The following is a 24,656-nucleotide window of genomic DNA, read 5'->3' on the forward strand; positions in this document are numbered from 1 at the left end:
AAGAAGTCAAATTATCACTCTTCGCAGATGATATGATACTATATGTGGAAAACCCAAAAGACTCCACTCCAAAACTGCTAGAACTTGTACAGGAATTCAGTAAAGTGTCAGGATATAAAATCAATGCACAGAAATCAGTTGCCTTTCTGTATACCAACAACAAGACAGAAGAAAGAGAAATTAAGGAGTCAATCCCATTTACAATTGCACCCAAAACTATAAGATACCTAGGAATAAACCTAACCAAAGAGGCTAAGAATCTATATGCAGAAAACTATAAAGTACTCATGAAAGATATTGAGGAAGACACAAAGAAATGGAAAAATATTCCATGCTCCTGGATTGGAAGAATAAATATTGTGAAAATGTCTATGCTACCTAAAGCAATCTACACATTTAATGCAATCCCTATCAATATACCATCCATTTTTTTCAAAGAAATGGAACAAATAATCCTAAAATTTATATGGAACCAGAAAAGACCTCGAATAACCAAAGGAATATTGAAAAAGAAAGCCAAAGTTGGTGGCATCATAATTCAGGACTTCAAGCTCTATTACAAAGCTGTCATCAAGACAGCATGGTACTGGCACAAAAACAGACACATAGATCAATGGAACAGAATAGAGAGCCCAGAAATCGACCCTCAACTCGATGGTCAACTAATCTTTGACAAAGCAGGAAAGAATGTCCAATGGAAAAAAGACAGCCTCTTCAATAAATGGTTTTGTGAAAATTGGACAGCCACATGCAGAAAAAATGAAATTGGACCACTTCCTTACACCACACATGAAAATAGACTCAAAATGGATGAAGGACCTCAATATGAGAAAGCAATCCATCAAAATCCTTGAGGAGAATGCAGGCAGCAACCTCTTCGACCTCAGCTGCAGCAACATCCTCCTAGGAACATCGCCAAAGGCCAGGGAAGCAAGGGCAAAAATGAACTATTGGGATTTCATCAAGATCAAAAGCTTTTGCACAGCAAAGGAAACAGTTAACAAAACCAAAAGACAACTGACAGAATGGGAGAAGATATTTGCAAATGACATATCAGATAAAGGGCTAGTGTCCAAAATCTATAAGGAACTTAGCAAACTCAACACCCAAAGAACAGACAATCCAATCAAGAAATGGGCAGAGGACATGAACAGACATTTCTGCAAAGAAGACATCCAGATCGCCAATAGACACATGAAAAAGTGCTCCACATCACTCGGCATCAGGGAAATACAAATCAAAACCACAATGAGATATCACCTCACACCATCAGAATGGCGAAAATTAACAAGTCAGGAATGACAGATGCTGGCGAGGATATGGAGAAAGGGGAACACTCCTACACTGTTGGTGGGAATGCAAGCTGGTGCAACCACTCTGGAAAACAGCATGGAGGTTCCGCAAAATGTTGAAAATAGAACTACCCTATGACTCAGCAATTGGACTCCCGGGTATTTACCCTAAAGATACAAACATAGTGATCCGAAGGGGCACGTGTACCCGAATGTTTATAGCAGCAATGTCTACAATAGCCAAACTATGGAAAGAACCTAGATGTCCATCAACAGATGAATGGATAAAGAAGAGGTGGTATATATACACAATGGATTACTATGCAGCCATCAAAAGAAATGAAATCTTGCCATTTGCGACGACGTGGATGGAACTAGAGCGTATCATGCTTAGTGAAATAAGTCAATCGGAGAAAGACAACTTTCATATGATCTCCCTGATATAAGGACATGGAGATGCAACATGGGGGGTTAGGGGGATAGGGGAAGAATAAATGAAACAAGATGGGATTGGGAGGGAAACAAACCATAAATGACTCTTAATCTCACAAAACAAACTGGGGGTTGCTGGGGGGAGGTGGGGTTGGGAAAGGGGGAGGGGGTTATGGACATTGGGGAGGGTATGTGCTATGGTGATTGCTGTGAAGTGTGTAAACCTGGTGATTCACAGACCTGTACCCCTGGGGATAAAAATACATTATATGTTTATAAAAAAAAAAAAAAGAAGAAGAAATGATGAATACCCAACTTTTGTAGCAACATGGACGGGACTGGAAGTGATTATGCTGAGTGAAATAAGTGAAGCAGAGAGAGTCAAGTATCATATGGTTTCACTTATTTGTGGTGCATAACAAATGACATGGAGGACATTGGGAAGTTGAGGGAAAATTGGAAGGGGAGGCGAACCATAAGAGACTATGGACTCTGAAAAACAACCTGAGGGTTTTTGAAGGGTCGGGGGTGGGAGGTTGGGGGAAACAGGTGGTGGGTAATAGGGAGGGCACGTATTGCATGGAGCACTGGGTGTTGTACAAAAACAATGAATACTGTTACGCTGAAATAAATAAATAAGTAAATTTAAAGAGAGGCAAACCAAATAAAAAAGAACTATTTTAACTAAAAACGACATCAAACATTTAAATGCTCACCATGTGCCATCTGTTGTACATATATTAGCTTATTTAATCCTTTTATTTCTTAAGTCTTATGAGGTCAACTTCTATTTTATGAATGAGGAATATAAGGCACAGAAAAAATGAATGTGCTCAAGGTCATACAGCTAATAAGGATATTTAAACTCAGGCAGTTTGACTCTAGATTCTGTGCTCTAAACTACTATGCTACAAAAATGATAAAGGTATACTACTCACTATAAACCACTGACATTGTACTCAAGAGTTTGCACTTTTCAAAACAGACCTTTGTGATTCTAGCTTTTGAAACAACGACCACAGTTTCTGGTTATAGAGAAGTTAATATAAACCCATAATATTTTTTAAAACACCATACAGCTCTCAAATAAAAATCTCTATTGTATGTCTATAAAGTTCAACACAATGTGAATAGCTAAGATACATGCAAGTTATTTAAGCCATGATAAATCAAAGTTAATATACTTTAGAAATGATACTAAAAGGAGTTTGAGAAAAAAAAAGGTGAAGTTTAGATTTTAATTGCCATTGTAGGGCATTAAACAATACATTTTTCTATTTGTATTAAATTTTAAACTAACAAGAATCTCTACTATACCCACTTTATTGCTGTAATGCAGCTGGATAAAACTTAAAAACATACTTTGAAAATCTAAGATTTCATTAAAAAAAATAAAACCAACCAGAGACATTTTTAAGGATTGGTACTTATATTGCACTTTTTAAGACATTCCACTCCATTCTAAGCTTTAGATTAGATTAACTTTTAGATTCAGAAATATTCAGAAGTGCAATCAAGAAAAGAAATGAGCGGGCGCCTGGGTGGCTCAGTGGGTTAAGCCACTGCCTTCAGCTCAGGTCATGATCCCAGGGTCCTGGGATCGAGTCCCGCATTGGGCTCTCTGCTCAGCAGGGTGCCTGCTTCCCTCCCTCTCTCTCTGCCTGCCTCTCTATCTACTTGTGATCTCTCTCTGTCAAATAAAGAAATAAAATCTTAAAAAAAAAAAAAGAAAAGAAAAGAAATGAGCTTGTCTCGTGGTATTTTAATATCTTAAACCACTTACACTGGTCACATGCTCAGATTCTTATAATTTAGATAAATGGCTACTCTCCTTTCAAACTATTAAAGGCATATTTCTTAAAATGCCCTCTAACATACAGCATCTAACATAGGCATTAGATGTAAGCTCATTTATTTAGTGAAAACTGCTATAATACATAACATTCTTTACATTAAAAAATCATACTACTCTAGCTAACTGAATAATACATGCTTTATGTAATATTATTACACTGTATTTCATATTAAATACCCTATTTTTGAAAACTGAAACCCATGTTACATAAATAAATTATGTACCTACACAAATATAACTTACACATTCCTATCATAAAATCACCTTAAGTATTAATATTGTGGTGTGTTTTAAAGATGTACCAGAATTAAAAGTAATTCCTCTTTTTTTGTAAGAAGTCATTTAAAAATAGGTAAAATTTTAAAAGAATAAAATATAGTTTAAAATATACTAAGAACAAAGCAAAACTAGGATGACAAACTACTAAACATTTTGCTGTATTTAACTGCAGTGGGAAACTGCAAGAAAAAAATTAGTATTACCATTTTTGCTACCTAGAAAATGCACATTCTATATACAGCCTCATGTAGCTTTTCAATGCTAAGAATTATGATCTGTAAAAAGGAAAACAAAATAATTTTTCAAAACTCAACAAAACATCAATAAAACACACAAAAAGCCCTACAACCCAGCAACTGCACTACTAGGTATTTACCTCCAAGATACAAATATAGTGATCCAAAGGGGCACCTGCACCCAATATTTATAGCAGCAATGTCCACAATAGCCAAACTATGGAAAGAGCCCAGATGTCCATCAACAGATGAATGGATAAAGAAGGAGTGGTATGTATATATACCATGGAATATTATGTAGCAATCAAAAAAAAAAAAAGAAAGAAATCTTGCAATTTGCAATGACCTGGATGGAACCAGAGGGTATTATGCTAAGTGAAATAAATCAATCAGAGAAAGACAATTATAGTACAATCTCACTGTAAGTGGAATTTGAGAAACAGAACAGAAGAGCATAGGGAAAGGGAGGGAAAAATAAAACAAGATGAAATCAGAGAGGAAGACAAACCATAAAAGACTCTTAATCATAGGAAACAAATTGAGGGTTGCTGCAGTGATGGACATTAAGTAGGGCATGTGATGAAATGAGTACTAGATATTACCTGAGACTGATGAATCACTGAAGCCTACTTCTGAAACTAGTAACCCATTATATGTGTCCCGCTTGTGGGGCCTGATCCCGGGACCTTGAGATCAGGGCCTGAGGCAAAAGCAGATGCTTAACCATCTGAGCTACCCAGGTGCCCCTAATTATGAAAAATCTTAATGAAAGTCAACAATTAAACCATGAAGAAATGTTTTTGCTATCCAAATACAAGCCTGAAGTAGTTTCTTTTGAAGTAAAAAGGCCTACTTCAAAACACTTAGATGTAACAACCATGATCATATCTTTTTTTTTGAGATTTTATTTATTTATTTGACAGAGAGAGATCATAAGTAGGCAGAGAGGCAGGCAGAGAGAGAGGGGAGGAAACAGGCTCCCTGCCGAGCAGAGAGTCCGATATGGGACTCGATCCCAGGACCTTGAGATCATGACCTGAGCCGAAGGCAGCGGTTTAAACCACTGAGCCACCCAGGCGCCCCTCATGATCATATCTTAATTTATAATTCAGTTGGCAGGAATGGAAAATCTATTTTCACTTTTACAATTTAACAAAGTTCATTTTTTTTTGTATTAGAAATAACTGTACTTTTTAAAATTTATTTTTATTTGTTTATTTACAGCATAACAGTGTTCATTGTTTTGGCATCACACCCAGTGCTCCATGCAGTACGTGCCCTCCCTATTACCCACCACCTGGTTCCTCAACCTCCCACCCCCCCCCACCCCCCCGCCGCCCCTTCATAACCCTCTGGTTGTTTTTCAGAGTTCATAGTCTCTCATGGTTCATCTCCCCTTCCAGTTTCCCTCAACTCCCTCTCCTCTCCATCTCCCCATGTCCTCCATGTTATTTAGAAATAACTGTACTTTTGAAGACCAAAATGTTAGTAGCTCTTACAGCTGAAAATCAGATGTTAGGATACAAAATGTTAGTTCTAACAGCTGAAAATCAGATGTACAGGTATGTATGTATATTGTAAAAATAAAGTACTTTACTTTTGAGGGGGTAAAGTATATGTCAAGTATCCAGTAGACAGTGAAGCCTTATACAAACAGCATTATTTCATGTAAAAATGGCAAAAGGGTATACTTACCCTTCTCCTCCCATTCTTGTTATCTTTAGGCAGAAATCCACAGAATTTTAGACTGGGAGGCTTCCATTTCAAAATATCATCACATCGGCCGTGTTTGTATTTCTAAAATGAATTAAAATGACAATGGTTAATAAGAGCTAAAAAGTTAGATATATCAACTAGTTTTTATAATATGCTTTGTACTTTTTTTTTACATTTTTTTACATTTTATTTATTTTTTCAGCGTAACAGTATTCATTGTTTTTGCACAACACCCAGTGCTCCATGCAAAACGTGCCCTCTCTATTACCCACCACCTGTTCCCCCAACCTCCCACCCCTGACCCTTCAAAACCCTCAGGTTGTTTTTCAGAGTCCATAGTCTCTTATGGTTCGCCTCCCCTTCCAAATTTTTTTTTTAATAAACATATAATGTATTTTTATCCCCAGGGGTACAGGTCTGTGAATCACCAGGTTTACACACTTCACAGCACTCACGATAGCATATACCCTCCCCAATGTCCATAGCCCCCTCCCCCTCTCCCAATCCCACCTCCCCCCAGCAACCCCCAGTTTGTTTTGTGAGATTAAGAGTCATTTATGGTTTGTCTCCCTCCCAATCCCATCTTGTTTCATTTATTCTTCTCCTATCCCCCTAACCCCCCATGTTGCTTCTCCATGTCCTTATATCAGGGAGATCATATGAAAGTTGTCTTTCTCCGATTGACTTATTTCACTAAGCATGATACGCTCTAGTTCCATCCACGTCGTCGCAAATGGCAAGATTTCATTTCTTTTGATGGCTGCATAGTATTCCATTGTGTATATATAACACACCTTCTTTATCCATTCATCTGTTGATGGACATCTAGGTACTTTCCATAGTATGGCTATTGTAGACATTGCTGCTATAAACATTCGGGTACACGTGCCCCTTCGGATCACTATGTTTGTACCTTTAGGGTACATACCCAGTAGTGCAATTGCTGGGTCATAGGGTAGTTCTATTTTCAACATTTTGAGGAACCTCCATGCTGTTTTCCAGAGTGGTTGCACCAGCTTGCATTCCCACCAACAGTGGAGGAGGGTTCCCCTTTCTCCGCATCCTCGCCAGCATCTGTCATTTCCTGACTTGTTAATTTTAGCCATTCTGACTGGTGTGAGGTGATATCTCATTGTTGTTTTGATTTGTATTTCCCTGATGCCGAGTGACGTGGAGCACTTTGTCATGTGTCTGTTGGCCATCTGGATGTCTGCTTTGTACTTTTTAAAAATATTTTATTTGATAAAGATTTTATTTGATAGCCAGAGATTACAAATAGTCAGAGAGACAGGCAGAGAGAGATGGGGAAGCAGGCTCCCGGCTGAGCAGAGAGCCTGATGCGGGACTCGATCCCAGGACCCTGAGAGCATGACCTGAGCCAAAGGCAGAGGCTTTAACCCACTGAGCCACCCAGGCACTCGCTTTGTACTTTTTTAAACTGAAGTACAGTTGATAGACAATCTTATGTACATTTCGGGTATGCAACATAGAAGTTTGACAGTTTTACATATTCTACAAACACGCTGCTCACCACGAAAAGTGCAGTTACCATCTGTCACCACACAATTATTACAGTATTACTGACTATAGTCCCTAGGCTGTACTTTGTATCATTGTTACTTATTTCTTTTATAATTGGAAATTTGAGACTCTTAAGTGAAATTTTATTTTTGTTTTATTTTAAGCAAAATTACTACTTCTTTTCTGAATTTAAGTTTTATCTCCAACTGATGAGCAAAGCTAGATACCTACCTGCTTGGTGATAGCCTTTCTCCATTCTGCCAAAGCATGCACACCCTCGTTTGTGAAAGTCCAGAAAAAAATGAAACCTGTTATTCTCTCCAATCATTCTATGACTTAAAGGAGTTTGATCATTTATTTAAAAGTTGTTTTTTCTTGTTCAGCTTTATTGTGGGATAATTTACAAAGAATAAAATTAATGAGTGATTTTTTAAAAGATTTTTATTTATTTGAGAGAGAGAAAGTCAGGACATGGGGAGGGGCAGAGGAAGAGGGAGAAGCAGATTCCCGGCTGAGCAGGGAGCCCGACATGGGGCTCCATCCAACCCGGGACTCTGGGATCATGACTGAGCCAAAGGTAGACTCTTACCTGACTGAGCCACCCAGATACCCCTAACAATTGACTTTTAACACATGGATATAAGTATATAATCACTATCAAAGTAATGATCTATAGCACTCAATCACCCCAAATTTCCCTCCTGACATCTGCACTCAATTTCTTCCAACTCTCTGGCAACAGAGACCTTCTTCTTACACTATACCTGTGCCTGTTCTAGAATTCATAAGAAATTCTTTTTTTTTTCCAAGATTTTATTTATTTGACAGAGATCACAAGTGGGCAGATAGGCAAACAGAGAGAGAAAGGAAGGGAAGCAGGCTCCCCGCCGAGCAGAGAGCCGGATGCGGGGCTCGATCCCAGGACCTTGAGATCATGACCTGAGCCGAAGGCAGAGGCTTTAACCCACTGAGCCGCCCAGGCGCCCCTCATAAGAAATTTTTAACCTAAGGTTTTGCGATCTATCAGTGCTGGTGCATATACAAGTAGTTTGTTCCCTTTTACTACTGAATGGGATTACATTTTATGTATATACCACAAACTGTTTACACATTTACAGGCTAATGCCTATTTGGGTTGTTTCCAGGTTTAGGAAATTATGAATGATGTTGCTCTGAACATTTCTGTCGACATGTTTTACTAACATGGGTAAATATCTAGGAGCAGAATGGCTGGGTCACATGGTAAATATATATTTAACATTATAAGAAACTGTCAAATTGTTTTAAAACGTGGCCATAACATTTTCCATTCCCACCAGTAATATATGAGAGGTCAATTTCTCTGTATCAACTCCAGGACTAGGTACTGTTGGTCATTTTAATTCAGAAGTGTATCTCATAATTTTAATTTGTGTTTCTCTAATGAAAGATCTTTTCTTCATTTTTTTTTCATTTTTTACTTAAATCCAATTAGCTAACATATAATACATCATTATTTTCTGATATAATGTTCAAGGAGTCATTAGATGCATATAAGACCCACTGCTCATCACATCGTGTGCCATCCTTAATGCCCATCACCTATTTACCCCATCCTCCTACCCACCTCCCATTCCCCAACCCTTAGTTTGTTTCCCAGAGTCAAGAGTCTCTCATGGTTTGTCTCCCCCTCTGATTTCTTCCCATTCAGTTTTCCCTTCCCGCCCCTATGATCTTCTGTGCTATTCCTTATAATCCACATGTGAGTGAAACCATGTGGTAATGGTCTTTCTTTGCTTGACTTATTTCCCTTAGCATAATTCCCTCCAGTTCCAACCACATTGATGTAAATGGCAGGTATTCATCCTTTCTGATGGCTGAGTAATATTCTATTGCTTGACTTATTTCACTTAGCATAATTCCCTCCAGTTCCAACCACATTGATGTAAATGGCAGGTATTCATCCTTTCTGATGGCTGAGTAATATTCTATTGCTTGACTTATTTCACTTAGCATAATTCCCTCCAGTTCCAACCACATTGATGTAAATGGCAGGTATTCATCCTTTCTGATGGCTGAGTAATATTCTATTGCATATATGAACCACATCTTCTTTATCCATTCACCTGTTGAAGGACATCTCAGCTTGTTCCATAGTTTGGCTATTGTGCACATTGTTGCTATGGGCATTGGGGTGCATGTGCCCTTCTTTTCACTATAACTGTATCCTTGGGGTAAAGAACAAGTAGTGCAATTGCTGGGTCATAGGGTAGCTCTATTTTTTAACTTCTTGAGGAACATCCACACTGTTTTCCAGAATGGTTGTACCAGCTTGCATTCCCATCAAAACTGTAAGAGGGTTCCCCTTTCTCCACATCCTTGCCAATATTTGTTGTTCCCTGCCTTGTTAATTTTAGCCATTCTGACTGGTGTAAGGTGGTATCTCATTGTGGTTTTGATATGTATATCTCTGATGGCAAATGATGTGGAGCACTTTTTCATGTGTCTGTTGAACACCTATAAGTCTTCTTTGGAGAAGTGTCTTTCCATGTCTTCTGCCCGTTTCTTGGCTGGATTATGTGTTCTCTGGGTGTTGAGTTTGTTAAGTTCTTTATAGATCTTGGATACCAGCCCTTTATCTGATCTCATTTGCAAATATCTTCTCCCATTCCACAGGTTGCCTTTTAGTTCTGTTGACTGCTTCCTTTGCTGTGCAAAACGTTTTATCCTGATGAAAGTCCCAGTAGTTCATTTTTGATTTTGTTTCCCTTGCCTTAGAGATGTATCTTGCAAGAAGTTTCTGTGGCCAAGGTCGATGAGGTTAGTATCTGTGTTATCCTCTAGGATTTTGATAGATTCCTGTCTCACATTTAGGTCCTTCATCCATTTTGAGTTTCTTTGTGTACAGTATAAGAGAATGGTCCCATTTCATTCCTCTGCAGGTGGCTGTCCAATTTTCCCAGTACCATTTATTGATGAGACTGACTTTTTTCCATTGGATATTCTTTCCTGCTTTGTTGAAGATTAGTTGACCATAGAGTTGAGCATCCATTTCTAGGTTCTCTATTCGGTTCCACTGATCTAAATGTCTGTTTGTGCCAGTATTTTGCTGTTTTGATGATCACAGCTTTGCACTAGAGCTTGAAGTCAGGCATTCTGATGCCCCCAGCTTTGGTTTTCTTTTTCAACATTCCCCTGGCTATTTGGAGCCTTTTCTGGATCCATACAAATTTTAGGATTGTTAGTCCAGCTCTGTGAAAAATGTCAATGGTATTTTGGTAGGGACTGCATTGAACAGACTGCTCTAGGTAACATAGCCATTTTAATAGTATTTGTTCTTCCAATCCATAATCATGGAATATTTTTCCATTTCTTTGTGTCTTCCTCCATATCTTTCATAAGCGTTCTATAGTTTTTTGAGTCCAGATTCTTTGCCTCTTTGGTTAGGTTTATTCCTGGCTATCTTATGGTTTTCCATGCAATTATAAATAGGATTGATTCCTTAATTCCTCTTTCTTGTGCCTCATTGTTAGTGTATAGAAATGCAAGTGATTTCTGTGCATTGATTTTTATGTCCTGCCACTTTGCTGAATTCCTATATGAGTTCTATCAGTGTTGGGGTGGAGTTCTTTGGGTTTTGAGTATTGTGTCATCGACAAAGAATGAGGGTTTGATTTCTTCTTTGCCGATTCAGATGCCTTTTACTTCTTTTTGTTGTCTGACTGCTGAGTCTAGGACTTCTAATACTATGTTGAAGAGCAGTGGTGATGGTGGACATCCCTGACTTTAGGGGAAAAGCTCTCCATTTTTTCCCATTGAGAATTATATTCACTGTGGGCTTTTCATAGATGGCTTTTATGATATTGAGGTATGTTCCCTATGTCCGTGTACTGTGAAGCATTTTAATCAAGAAAGGAAGCTGTACTTTGTCAAATACTTTTCTGCATCTATTAAGAGGATCATATGGCTCCTGTCCTTTCTTTTATTTATGTAGTGTATCACACTGATTGATTTACAGATGTTGAAACCTTGCAGCCCAGGAATAAATCCCACTTGATCATGGTGAATAATCCTTTTAATGTACTGTTGGATCCTCTTGGCTAGTATCTTGGTGAGAATTTTTGCATCCATGTTCATCAGGGATATGGGTCTTTATTCCTCCTTTTTGATGGGGTCTTTGTCTAGTTTTGGGTCAAGGTAATGCTGGCCACACGGAAGGAGTTTGGAAGTTTTCCTTCCATTTCGATATTTTGAAGCAGCTTTAGGAGAATAGGTATTATTTCTTCTTTAAATGTTTGGTAGAATTCCCCTGAGAAGCCTCCTGGCCCTGACTCTTGTTTTTTGTGGAGGTTTTCGAATACTGCTTTAATTTCCTTGCTGGTCACGGGTTTGTTCAGATTTTCTACCTCTTCCTGTTTCAGTCTTTGTAGTTTCTAAGTTTCTAAGAAAGCATCCATTTCTTCCAGATTGCCAAATTTGTTAGTATATAGATTCTTATAATATGTTCTTACAGTTGTGTTTCTTCAGTGTTGGTTGTGATCTCTCTTTTCACTCGTGATTTTATTAATTTGGGTCCTTTCTCTTTTCTTTTGGATAAGTCTGGCCAGAGGTTTATCAATCTTATTAATTCTTTCAAAGAACCAGCTCCTACTTTCATCGATCTGTTCTACTGGTCTTTTGGTTTCTATTTCACTGATTTTTCTCTAATCTTTATTATTTCTCTTGTTTGGTTTAGGCTTTGCTTTTCTTTCTCCAAGTGTACAATAGCTTGTGTATCTGGGAGTTTCCTAATTTTTTGAGAGAGGCTTGTATTGCTATGTACTTCCCTCTTAGGGCCACCTTTGCTATATCCCAAAGGTTTTGAACCAAAGTGCTTTCATTCTCATTAGTTTCTGTGAATTTTTTAAATTCTTCTTTAAATTCCTAGTTGACCCATTCATTCTTTTTTTTTTCTTAAAGATTTTATTTATTTACTAGAGAGACAGAGATTCACAAGTACGCAGAGAGGCAGGCAGAGAGAGAGGGGGAAGCAGGCTCCCTGCTGAGCAGAGAGCCCAATGCGGGACTCGATCCCAGGACTCTGGGATCATGACCTGAGCCGAAGGCAGAGGCTTTAACCCACTGAGCCACCCAGGCGCCCCGACCCATTCATTCTTTAGTAGGATGCTCTTTAAACTCCAAGTGTTTGAGTTCCTCCCAAATTTCTTCTTGTGACTGAGTTCGTTTCAGAGCACTGTGGTCTGAAAATATGCAAGAAATAATCTCAATCTTTTGGTATCAGTTGAGACCTGATTTGTGACCCTGGATGTGACCTATTCTGAAAAAGTTCCATGTGCACTTGAGAAGTATTTTGTTGCTTTAGGATGAATTGTTCTGTATGTAACTCTGAAGTCCATCTGGTCCAGGAGTGTCATCCAAAGCCCTTGTTTCTGTGCTAATCTTCTGCTTAGATGATCTGTCCATTACTTTGAGTGGGGTGTTAAAGTCCCCGACTGTTAATGTATTATCAATCTATTTCTTTACTTTGGTTATTAATTGGTTTATATAACTGGCTGCTCCCACACTGGGGGCATAGGTATTTACAATTGCTAGATATTCTTGCTGGATAGACCCTTTAATTTTGATACAGTATCCCTCTATAACTCTTATTACAGTCTTTGGTTTAAAATCTTAGATCATCTGATGTGAGGATTGCTACCCCAGCTCTCTTCTGAAGTCCATTAGTGTGGTAAATTCTTCTACCTCCTCACTTTCAGTCTGAGGTGTCTTTAGGTCTAAAATGAGTCTCTTGTAGACAGCATATGGATGGTTCTTGATTTTTTATCCAATATGATACCCTGAGTCTTTTGGTTGGAACATTTAGCCCATTTATATTCAGAGTAACTATTAAAACATATGAACTTAGTGTCACTGTATTGCCTGTAAAGTCTCTGATTTCTGCAGATTGTCTCTGTTTCTTTCTGGTCTATTACAGAAGATCATAAAGATCTTTTAATGTGCTTATTTGCTCTCTGTGTATCTTCTTTGGTAAAATGTCTATTCAAAACTTTACCCTTGCTCTTAAAGGGTTATCTCCTTTTATTGGTTCAAAAGAGTTGTTTATATATTCTGAATAAATAACCTTGGTGCCATGTATATACTGCAAATATTGTCTACCAGTCTTTGTTTTGCCTTTTCATTTTCTTAATTTCTTTTTATGAGTAATTCTTTTTATTTTAATGAAGCCCAAAATCAATTTTTCCAGTTTTACTGAGCTTGACTGAGAAAAAATTTAGGTTCTGTATAACATGATGATTAATATATGTATAAACTGTGAAATGATTACCACAATCAAGCTAACATATCCATCATCTCATATAATTTCATTTTTGTGGGCATGTGGCAAGAGCATTTAAGATCTACTTTCTTAGGAAATTTCAAGTATACATATTATTAGCCATAATCACCATGTTCACATTAGGTCTCTAGAATTTATTCACCTTGTGATAGAAAGTTTTTACCCTTTGATCAGTATCTTCTCTTCTCACCTATCCTCAGTCTCTAGTAACTATGTCCTCTCTCTGTTATGATGTGTTCAACTTTTCTTTTTTTCTGTTAAAGATTCCATTTATGTGAGATCATGTGATATTTGTCTAGCTTATTCCATTTAGCATGAAGTACTTCACCTTCATCCATGTTGTCACAAATGGCAGAATTTCCTTCTTTCCTTAAGACTGAATAATATTCCCTAAGTATATGTGTGTACACACACACACACACACTCTCTCTCTCTCTCACACACACACACAGACACACACACACACACACAGACACACACACACACACACACTATATTTTACCTATTCATCTGTTGATAGACACTTGGGTGGTTTCCATATCTTGGCTACTATGAATAATGCTGCAGTAAACACGGGAAGTCTCAATTACTGTGGCTTTATCATAAGTTTTGAAATCTCATTGTGTAAGTCCTTAAACATTGTTCTTTTCCCAAACCCTCTTAGCTAAGGTTGCATTTATATTTCCACATAAATTTTAAAATTGGCTTATCAATTTCTGTAAAAAATAAATCTACTGGAATTTTATTTAAGATTGCACTGAATCAGGGGCGCCTGGGTGGCTCAGTGGGTTTAACCTCTGCCTTCAGCTCAGGTCATGATCTCAGGGTCGTGGGATCGAGCCCCACATGGGGCTCTCTGCTCAGCAGGGAGCCTGCTTCCCCCTCTCTCTCCACTTGCCTCTCTATCTACTTGTGATCTATCTCTATATATCAAATAAATAAAATCTTAAAAAAAAAAGATTGCACTGAATCAAAAGGTCGATTTGGAGAGACATGGCATCTTAACACTGAATCTTCCAATTCATGAACACTGCAAATATATTTATTTAGGTCTTCCAAAATTTTCTCGGCAATGTTGTCTGGTTTTCAATATGTGAATCTTAAGGCAACTTTTCTTAAATTCATTTCTCATAATTTAATATTTTGGTTGAACTATCAATATAAAAATCAATTGTGTTTCTATACAAAAGCAATGAAAACAATCCAAAAAGGAAAGCAATTCCATTTATAATAACATCTAAAAGAACAAAATGCCTAGGAATAAATTCAACCAAGGAAGTAAATGATCTTTATACTGAAAACTGCCAAACCTTACTGAAAAAGTTAAAGACCTAAAAGTTGGAAAACATCCAGTGTTCATACATAGTGTGATATTATGATTTATAGTAAGAAATACATATTTGGTCTTCATCCTTCTTCTGGTACAGAGCTCCTAAAACCCTTGGAATTCCCTAAGTGATGAGTACAATAAAGGTCTTTTGTTCTGTCAAGTGAGGTGGATTTTGGAAAGCACTTAATTAATGTTGAGGACTGGTGGCCAAAGCAGCCAACCATGTGATTAGAGGGTAGGAATTTTCAGTCCCTCCCCCTCTGACTTCTAGGGAATAGAGAAGGGCTGGACATTAGATCAATCACCAATGGCCACTAATCTAATTAATCATGCCTATGTAATAAAGACTCCATAGGGGGAAACACACACACACACACACACACACACACACACACACACACGTGAACAACAACAAAAGGAGAGGGTTCAGAGAGCTTTTAGGTTGGTGACCATGTGAAGATTCGGGGAGAGTGGCAAGGCCAGAAAGGGCATAAAAATTCCGTGCCCCGGGCGCCTGGGTGGCTCAGTGGGTTAAGCCGCTGCCTTCGGCTCAGGTCATGATCTCGGGGTCCTGGGATCAAGTCCCACATGGGGCTCTCTGCTCAGAAGGGAGCCTGCTTCCCTCTCTCTCTCTCTCTCTGCCTGCCTCTCTATCTACTTGTGATCTGTCTCTGTCAAATAAATGTTTAAAAAAAAAAAAATTCCGTGCCCCTTCCCAATTCCTTTGTCTATGGATGGATTCCATCTAGCAAATTAATCAAACCTGAGGAGAGGGTCATGGAAACCTCAGATTTACAGTCAGTTGGTCAGAAGTACAGGTAACAACTGGGCTTGCCACTGGCTTCCAAAGGGAAGGGGGAAGGCAGAAATCTTGTAGGACTGAGTCTTCAACCTGTGGAATCTGATACTACCTCCAAGTGTCAGAATTGAGTTGGATTATAGGACACCCAGCTGGTGTCTTAGAATTAGTTGTTGATGTGGGGAACCCACATACACATCACATACTGGAAATGGTCTCAATTTAGGTATCAATATAGGAAGACTGAATATTGCTAGGATGTCAATACGACCCAAAGCAATCTGTAGATTCAACATATTCCCTATCAAAATTCCAACAGGCTTTTGCATAGAAATAAAAAAGCTGATACCCATATTCATATAGAATTACAAGAGACCCAAGAAAACCAAAACAATATTGAAAAGAGAATGACAAAGTTGGAGGATTCAGACATCGCAATTTCAAACCTTAGTTCAAGGCTACTGTCAATCAAAACAGAAATACTGGCATAAAGGTAAACACAGACAAATGGAAAAGCACTGAGAGTATAGAAATAAACTTTATGGCAATATGCAATGATTTTTTTTTACAAGGATGCAAAGTTTATTCACTGGGGAGAGAATATTCTCTTCAACAAATGATGCTGGGATAGCTAGATTTCCACATGCAAAATATAATGAAGTTGGACTGCTATCTCCCACTATATAAAAAAACTAATTAAAAATGGACCAATGTTAGGGGCTTGGGTGGCTCAGTCAATTGAGCATCTGACTCTTGATTTTGTTCTGGGTCATGATCTTGGAGTTGTGGGATCAAGTCCTCCATTAGGCTCCATGCTTAGTGGGGAGTCTGCTTGAAGATTCTCTCCCTTTCCATCTGCCCCTCCCCTTGCTTTCTCTAAAATAAATCATTTATAAATAAACAATTTTATAATTAATCATAATAAATAATTTTATAATTAATTATAATAAATACATTTTCTCTCTCTAAAATAAATAAGTATATATTTTTAAATGGATCAATAACCTAAATATAACAACTAAAACCATACAACTCTTAGAAGAAAACATGGGCACATTTTTATAATCATGGATTCTCAGATATGAGACAAAAAACACAAGAAATAAAAGAAAAAAATAAAAGTAAACTGAACTTCATCAAATTAAAATACTATTGTGCAGCAAAAGAAACAGTTAACAAAACAAAGAGGCAACCCACGGAATGGGAGAAGGTATTTGCAAATGACACTACAGACAAAGGGCTGATATCCAAGATCTATAAAGAACTCCTCAAACTCAACACACACAAAACAGATAATCATGTCGAAAAATGGGCAGAAGACATGAACATACACTTCTCCAAAGAAGACATACAAATGGCTAACAGACACATGAAAAAATGTTCATCATCACTAGCCATCAGAGAGATTCAAATCAAAACCACACTGAGATTCCACCTTACACCAGTTAGAATGGCCAAAATTAACAGGTCAGTAAACAAGAAGTGTTGGAGAAGATGCAGAGAAAGGGGAACTCTCTTACACTGTTGGTGAGAATGCAAGTTGGTGCAGCCACTTTGGAAAACAGTGTGGAGATTACTCAAAAAATTAAAAATAGAGCTACCCTATGACCCCGCAATTGCAGTAGTGGGTATTTACACCAAAGATACAGATGTAGTGAAAAGAAGGGCCATATATACCCCAATGTTCATAGCTGCAATGGCCACAGTCACCAAACTATGGAAAGAACCAAGATACCTTTCAAAAGACTAATGGATAAAGAAGATATTGTCCAAAACCATAAGAGACTCTCTTAATCTCACAACACAAACTGAGGGTTCCCGGCGGGGGGGGAAGGGGTTAGGGAGTGGGTGTTGGGGTTATGGACATTGGGGAGGGTATGTGCTATGGTGAGTGCTGTGAAGTGTGTAAACCTGGTAAGTCACAGACCTGTACCCTTGGGGCTAATAATACATTATATGTTTATAAAAAATTAGAAAATTATTTTTTAAAAAAGGAAGATATGGTCCATATATACAATGGAGTATTATGCCTCCATCAGAAAGGATGAATAGCCAACTTCTGTATCAACATGGATGGGACTGGAAGAGATTATGCTGGGTGAAATAAGTCAAGCAGAGAGAGTCAATTAACATATGGTTTCACTTACTTGAGGAGCATACGAATAACATGGAGGACATGGAGAGATGGAGAGGAGAAGTGAGATGGGGGAAATCGGAGGGGGAGACAAACCGTAAGAGACTGTGGACTCTGAGAAACAAACTGAGCATTTTAGAGGGGAGGAAGGTGGGGGGTTGGGTGAGCCTGGTGGTGGGCATTAGGGAGGGTATGTACTGCACGGAGCACTGGGTGTGGTGCATAAACAATGAATTCTGGAACACTGAAAAGAAATAAAATAAAATAAATGGAAAAAAATGAAAAAATAAAGATTAAGAAAGTAAATTAAAAAACTTGTACATCATAAGACATTATCAAGAAAATGAAAAGACAAAAAAAAAATAAAAAAAAAAAGAAAATGAAAAGACGATCTACAGAATGGAAGAGAAAATGTGAATCATTATCTAATAAGGTTTTAATACCCAAAATATATAAAGAACTCCTACAACTCAATAACAAAGGACAAACAATACAATTTAAAAATTGTCAGGGTTGCCTGGGGTGGTCAGTCGGTTGAGCATCCAACTCTTCATCTCAGCTCAGTTCTTGTTATAAGGATCCTGAGTATAAGCCTCACATTTGAATCAAATAGACATTTCTACATAGAAGATATAAAAAGTCCAATAAGCACATAAAGCTAAGCCATGAAAATAATGTAAATCAAAATCACAATGGCCATAGCCCGCTCCCCCTCCCCCAATCCCACCTCCCCGCAGCAACCCCCAGTTTGTTTTGTGAGATTAAGAGTCATTTATGGTTTGGATTGGGGGAGGGGGAGCGGGCTATGGACATTGGGGAGGGGAAGCGAACCATAAGAGACTATGGACTCTGAAAAACAACCTGAGGGTTTTGAAGGGTCAGGGGTGGGAGGTTGGGGCAACCTGAGGGTTTTGAAGGGTCAGGGGTGGGAGGTTGGGGGAACAGGTGGTGGGTAATGGAGAGGGCACGTTTTGCATGGAGCACTGGGTGTTGTGCAAAAAGAATGAATACTGTTACGCTGAAAAAATAAATAAAATGAGAAAAAAAAAAAAAAAAAAAAAAAAAAAAAAAAAAAAAAAAAAAAATCACAATGGGATACCACTTCATACCTACTAGGGTGGCTTTCATTTGTCTTTAAAGTGGGGGACAAGTGTTAGACAGAGTACAGAGAAATTAGAACCGACATATATTACTATACAGAATAAAAAATGATGCAGCCACTACAGATAACAGTTTGATAGTTCCTCAAAAAGTTAAACACAGAATTATCCTATGATTCAGCAACCCTAACTTAGGTACACAGCCAAAAAAAAATTGAAAACAGGGACTCAAACAGATACTTACATATGCAAATGTTTGGTGCAGAATTATTCACCATAGTCAAAAGGTGGAAACCTAAGTTCCATCACCATATGAATGGATAAACAAAATATGCTATGTACATACAATGGAGTATTCAGCCATAAAAAGAAATGAAGTTCTAATACATATTACGAAATGAATGAATCTCAAAAACACTATGCTAAGTGAAATAAGCCAGACACAAAAAGACAAAAACTGTATGACTACACCTACATGAAATATCCAGAATAGGCAAATTCATAGTGATAAGAGGTACAAGGAGCTACGGGGTGGGGCAAATATAAGTTATTGCTATCCATGCAATTAAAGAGACTATAGGGGAAAAAAAAAAAACGTTTAAATATATTCTGGGAACATAGTAAAAAGAGGAAATATTTTACCTGAGTGAATTAGTAACTGATTATAGAGGAATGATCATTATAAGCCTTGACAGATGGATAACATTCACTTATGTAGACCAGAGCATGAAATAAACATGGTAAAACATAGGAGTAGAAAAATACAGGACCTACTGAAGGAGAGGCAAGTATATATATTCAGCAAGGGCATTAAGAATGGAGCCGTATTATGAGAAAGATACTCATCAGGAAGGAAAAATGACTAAGAATTCTCTACTACTAGTATTTTTCTTAAATGTAAAAGTCAAATTGCATTCTAATACATTTTTATAAATCTGAGAAAAACTGCAAAAACCCTAGTCATGGGATTACTTATTTCAAACAGAAATCCACACAATGACAAATTTAGTATGACTTGATTTACTACAAAGGCAAACCACTGGCCTTGAAAGGAAAGATATTTTATCTGTAGCAAATTTAAGAATACATGCTATTTCCCCCAAGTCTTGTGTTTAAACATGAATGAATATAAAATCAAATATATACTATTTCAGTGGAAATTTCATCCATTTCTTTGCCCTGAAAGATTCATTTAGGTAACATATTTCCTTCGGGGTAAGAACACATAAATCCCTTTAAACTTACTGAATATAAAGTTTTTTAAATGCTAAAGCTGTAAAATTTTCCAGTTCTCAACCCACTAATGAAAACAATCTGATAAAATTTAATCTTTTTTCTAATAAAGTACACCTGACAGAAATGTCATAGACCTTTTGGTGAGAGTGGTTCGCTGTTGCTACTGAGGGGTTAAAAAAAAGTAAGGGAAGAAAGTAAATTCAGCACCCCACCTTAACACCATTTACAACCTCTGCCAAAGGACTGTCATCCTTAGAGACTTTGCTTCTGCTCCCTGTTTATTTACAACTATGAGTAGGGGACCACTTAAAAACCAATACCAATCTAAGTTATTAAATATAGGAAAGTTTAACGGTGTACAGTTTGAAAATATTTCATAACAGGTAGCTAATGACAAATTCTGAAAAGAATTTTAAATCTATAATATTATTTGTATAATAAACATTAAATATCCTTCAATTCTTCTCTCTGGAAATTTCAATCTAATGAGAAAACAGCATGTACTAATTCTGTTTCTTTCACAGCAATAATTCAGAAATTTAAGTCATTCCTCATCTCATTGCACACCAAACCATTTATTAATTTGAAATAATAGACTTGATATTATTGGGAATTTCAAAGCACCTTTATGAAAATTAATGAAATTCATAATAGATTTTAGAAAATTATACTTTAAAATACCATAGTTCTCAATTACTGAATGTAAATTCTATAATGACATAGATTTTATGAGTAAAATGTATTAAATACTTACTAGAATTTACATTCTACTCTTGCAAAAAGCATGTCTAATTATGTGCCTACAAAACCCCTAGTAAATTCCTCAATAAATACTTGATATGTGGGAGGCTGCAATAAGGCTTGAGACTAGTAAAATGTCAGCAATTATGTCATCATATCCCATCTAGGCCCTACACTGAAACCTGAGACAGAATGCCTTCTTTACAAGGATCACACCTTGAAGCTAAGAAAGATCCCTGGTCTTACCATAATATTAGTTTTATTTTTATTTTCCTAGCATTTAGTTTTAAGGAAAACAGAAGAAATCCTAACTGGTATAATTAGGTATAATGGTACAGGACAGAAGAGTAAAACAACGCCAGACTTAGTGGCTTGGTTAGATCACAGAAAAGAAAATAGCAAATATCTCTGATGCAAAATCGACAAATATAAATACCCTGTATGGAAGATAAGTTATTCATTCAATACTAACTAAATAGTCTGTGCCTAGTACCACACTAGCTGGAGAAGACACAAAGTAACAAAACAGTGACCTCAACCACAGTGAGGCTTTTAATCTAATCTGCAAGAGATAATAAAGGTATTAAAAAAAAAACTAAAGGAAGAGTTGCTAAGGAAGTACAACAAAGACATTAAAATCAGAGGGATGGGTGAAAGGAAGTCTTTGTGAATAAGAAAAATGCATAAAATGAATTTTTTTTTTTAAGATTTATTTATTTGACAGAGAGAAATCACAAGAGAGGCAGGCAGAGAGAGAGGAAGGGAAGCAGGCTCTCCGCTGAGCAGAGAGCCCGATGTGGGACTCGATCCCAGGACCCCGAGATCATGACCTGAGCTGAAGGCAGCGGCTTAACCCACTGAGCCACCCAGGCGCCCCCCATAAAATGAATTTTTAAAAACAATCAGTTTACAAGATTCTAAGTAATGGGACCAGGAATATAATCTGAATTGAGGGGAAGTTAGTTCAAGTCTTCTGAGACTAAATTGGCTCACTACTCTATGCTGTTCTTATTGATGTAAAATGGGGGGAGGGGAGAACCATTCTCTCAATAAAACTGTGTCAAGGCAATCATTTTGTATTCCATTTCTGAAAGGTGACAAACTTTGTAGAGACAGTAAGGAGAGGTATCATGGAAAGACTCAGAGAAGAAAATGGAGACTTCTCAGTTCCCAAAAGCTTGCGGACATTTCTCATTTACTTACAAAGTTTTACTGATACTTCTGGAAATTGAAGTTGTAATTTGAGAGTAAAATTATAAGAGAACTGATTTAGTTTCTTGGTTTATTCAGGTTACTCAAAAACATTCAGATTACTGTTTCTACTATCTTATTCACAAGTCTAATTAATTTCTTCTTGCTGTTGTTTTAATAAAATAACCCGTGGCTTACATTTCTAATGAAACAACTTCTGAAAAAACTATAATTATACAAAGACTTCTGAAACTTCAGCTTTAGTATCTGTATCTAGGCGGTTCCATAGAACTACAGTGATTTTAAAATTTAGACAATAAGGAAACTGGGATAATGACAGGTTAGGGGTGCCTGGGTGGCTCAGTTGGTTAATCATCTGCCTTCGGCTCAGGTCATGATCCCAGGGTCCTGGGATCAAGCACCACATGAGGCTCCCTGCTGAACAGAGAGCCAACTTCTCCCATTCCCTCTGCTGTTCCCCCTGTTTGTGTGCTCTCTCTCATCTCTCCCTCTCTCTAATAAATAAATAAAATCTTTAAAAAAAAAGGTTAAATAAAAATACTCAGTATCAAGACCAGTTAATAGACCCAAACAAAAATACTAGAAAAATGAAAGGCCCTGACAACATGCAGTAAACTCCCCCTTTTACAGATAAACAAATTGATAACCAGAATGATTACAACTTGTCCAAAAAAATTCCCAAATCACAGTAGTACAAAAATCTTCATGCCATTAACATAATAAAATGTATCATTTGTCCAAAAACAAACAATTAAAGGTTGAAAAGGTTGGATTAAATGATGTCAAGAGAAAAGATTATAAAACTGGTTCAAAGGAAACCAATTTTAAGTCAGTGGTTTTCTAATGACTCTAGTTTTGTGGGGAGGGATGAGTGGGAGGAGAAAGCAACTGGCAAGAGTCCTGGATAGCAGGAAAAGAGCTCAGCACCTAAACTTCTTCAGAAGCCAAACCACTTATTTCATCTCTACTAATGGTGAAAGCCTACTAAGCCAACTATCTATACCTAACTTTAACATGGGCCTAATCTCCCCATGTACCCTGATCCTACTCTCTGGGCCCACCAGAGAACCTCCCCTGCTCCATCAGTCTGCACCCTTTCACCTTATACACTGTAATGTAACATGCTGCTATGTCAAGTTTCTCCACAGAATGCAAGTGCTTTGTGGGCAGACACCTCGCCTCTATCCATTTTTATCATTTCCAAAACTCAGCAATGTATATGATGTATAGTAAGTACCCAACTTATTAGACGAAGGAATGAGCTAATACATTCCACAACTCCAGATTAATTCCCACTTAATATCTAAGATTACTGTCATATGATTAAAAACATCCATTAACTTTTCAAGATAGTAGACTTTCACAGTTTCTCTTCTTCTCTGGTGGACACAAGTCTAAATCAAAGCAGTCTACTGACAGTTGATCAAACTCTAGATACAATAAACACCTGCAACCTAGTTACTCTATACATCAACCACATTAAGCTCCTTCTTAGTAATTTGTACTACATATACCATTAAAACGATCTTCTGTGCTCCTAACATTGGTATGAAGAATTGATACGATAGGCAGTGCTCTCAGTTGGAAGGCAGATAATTTAGTTAAAGAAGGCAATGGGAGTAATTTTGCCCTCTTGTCAATATTTCTGTTTAAGAGAACAACTCAATTTCTTTGTAAATCATTTATTTAATAAATAACTCCAAGAGTTTTAATTATCTCAGGAAGCAAAGAAGTTCTCAAAAACTTCATAACAAAAATAATTTTATAATTTTACGTTACATTACTCAACATGAAACACACAACACACACACACACATACACACACACACACAGCCCTTGAATGACAGAAAGCAAGGAACAGAAAGAAAACACATACAAGTATCACACAACAGGGCATGGCAGACAGGGAATGTGCAAAAAAGTCAATATATAATATTATACAGGCTTATTCTGCTTCACTAAAAACCATCAGAAAAACATTAACATTAAATATTTATCAGAGATTTAAAAAATTGTGTCACTTGGGGTAAATTTCAACATTGGAATCAATTTTGAATATACATTCTTCAAGTATCCATTCTCTGCCTTTTCTCACTGTTACTCACTGCATTATGACCCACTCCTCTAGAGCTCCAAATACACCTAAGCTAAAAACTACTTCCAGGGGCGCCTGGGTGGCTCAGTGGGTTAAAGCCTCTGCCTTCAGCTCAGGTCATGATCCCAGGATCCTGGGATCGAGCCCCACATGGGGCTCTCTGCTCCACAAGGAGCCTGCTTCCTTCTCTCTCTCTGCCTGCCTCTCTGCCTAGTTGTGATTTCTCTCTGTCAAATAAATAAAATATTTTTTAAAAAAACCTACTTCCAAATCTTCATCTGTAGTCCAGATAAGTGTTTGCTTGGGGCACAGCATGGAATGGGGCCAGGGGAGGTCTGTCCTGTGCATAGTAGAAGATTTAG

The sequence above is a fragment of the Meles meles genome, chromosome 1, assembly GCF_922984935.1.
Source record: "Meles meles chromosome 1, mMelMel3.1 paternal haplotype, whole genome shotgun sequence".
NCBI lineage: Eukaryota > Metazoa > Chordata > Mammalia > Carnivora > Mustelidae > Meles > Meles meles.